This window comes from Temnothorax curvispinosus, unplaced genomic scaffold, assembly GCF_003070985.1.
Source record: "Temnothorax curvispinosus isolate PA1 unplaced genomic scaffold, ASM307098v1 QBEX01008333.1, whole genome shotgun sequence".
NCBI lineage: Eukaryota > Metazoa > Arthropoda > Insecta > Hymenoptera > Formicidae > Temnothorax > Temnothorax curvispinosus.
In genome coordinates this window covers 1-2,191 of record NW_020218113.1, presented here as the reverse complement: position 1 = coordinate 2,191, position 2,191 = coordinate 1, and the positions used below count along the sequence as shown (strand labels likewise).

The following is a 2,191-nucleotide window of genomic DNA, read 5'->3' as shown; positions in this document are numbered from 1 at the left end:
TATTTGAAAGATTTTTTTTTTAAGGGTAAAGTTTGTACTTTAAAGAACCATTGTTAGATTTTGAATTTAGCCTCCCCCCTCCCATATAATATACTTATAATATGTATACATATTATAGTTCATATAATGGAAAACTTCGCCGTCGAGTTATAAAATTTTGTGAAAATGATTTGATTGAATATTTACATCGTCTTTGGACTTAAGAGTATATCACTTCGTGAGCACTTAAGCTATAGATATTGCGTCCTATTGTACTTGTAACTGAGCTCTACTAGGGCGAGAATTTTTCAAGTTCTTTTTTGATTGACGCAATCAAAGGTACCGCAGGATCTTCCGGTGGTAACCTGCTATCCACTAATATACGCCTAGTGTCCACTTTCGGCAAGTTTGGTTTATGGAGTAGACCCGCGCTGAGTGGCCTTGAGCCTCAGGCACCGCGAGAATGAATTAAATCAATTTAGATGCTCTCCGGGCGGCAAAGAAAAGAACTAGGAGCAAATTGCGTCCACGTGGGCGCAGGTACCTAACCCGACTGTCCAGAGGAACTAACGCAACTTTTGGGATGACGAAGAGCAAGAAGAAAACAGAGACAATACTCAAAAATGATTAGTAAAATATGAAAAAAAAATATGCACATACGTGCATGCAAACATATATGTACATGTAATATGTAACAGAAATTATTTAATGTCCAGTTACAGGTACGCCGATAGGATGACGTTGATGTCCACCAACAGCGATGGACCAACAACGGAGGATGATGATTGACAACAGAGAACGACGTAGGACCACGGAAGATGATGGTGGTCGACACAAGAACATTTTACACATATCATATTTACATCGAAAGCATATATATTATAATAAGAAGCGAAAAATAAGTCATATCCTAGTTTTGTTGTTACAAGTCGAAATTGTGCCACAGAATTTAACTTATTAATCAGTCACTGTACATATCATTACATTAAACATAAAATTAATACAATACTCATGGATAGAAAGTTTAATAATTAAATTATAAAAATATTAATATAAACTCCTGTGACTGATTCGACCGATGTAGATATATATCTATAACTCAGTTACAATTATAGACATAGGCAACTAATATAATAAACTTACATAATATATATAACCTAATATGTGTGTGTCGGTTTTATTAAGACAATTTTACAAAATAATCCTCTTCTAACTAGTTTTATATAAAACATATATTCAAAGTAATATAACGAATGTAGAGTCAAAAATTGCTTTTTCAAATAACTTTCACTACTTCCACGATTCGATCGTTATTACAAGAATCTTTGTATGAATGTTCATGATAGAGCTTTAAATCAGGATATTTCTTTGTAAAAGATTGTACATGTTCCGGATGAGTAGGATGAACCTCCATAAAGAGACGTCCGCCAGGTTTTAATGCTTTGGCAGCATATTTTAAGACTGACTTGATCACCATCAGTCCATCGTCGCCGCCATCCAGTGCCCTCGGATCCTGATAACTATACATAATAAATATGTTATTAATGATTATTTATATATAATTCGAAATTGGCAGTCACACTTTGCGCATTACATCCTTAGATCAGGCTGCAGTTCCGGGATCTGCTTTGTTGGCACGTATTACTGATCACAAAATCGAATAGTTTTGAATTTAAATCCACATTATCGGCACCATTCGAGCTGCTCAAAACTTCAATACTCGCATCCGGCTTTAGGTTCGCATGTATTACTGTAACTTGCTTCGTTAAGTTCAGGTTGTCCCGATTTATTGTCGTCAAATCGCAAGCGTGCAGATTCTTGTCGATCGCTGTAAATTTCATCTAGAAAAGTATTATTCTTTATTTCTTCTATCTTGAAGCATTATTCCATTATTTCTTAATTGTTAGAGTCTGCTCCTAGGATACAAATAGCCCAATAAAATTATCATCTCACTTACTCCTTTACAAGCATGAGCGACAGCCAGTGATATCGCGCCTGAGCCGCAACCGATTTCTACAATTTCGCCACTGTCAGCCTGCAACGAACTCAGTCTTTTCACCACAACATCCACTAGTATTTCGGTCTCTGGCCAAGGAATCAAAATCGGTGGCACAAGCTTCACGGTAATGTCTCGGAAATTCCATTCGCCGATAATGTACTGAACTGGCATCCTGCAAGGACTTGGCATTCATAAGTGAGCACGAAGGTCTTC

General features: G+C 36.6%; 1 pseudogene; it reads right to left on the bottom strand.

Annotated features, from left to right (window-relative positions):
* Window positions 1-837: 837 nt before the first annotated feature.
* On the bottom strand, window positions 838-2,185 carry LOC112457816 (annotated as a pseudogene).
* Window positions 2,186-2,191: the final 6 nt, after the last annotated feature.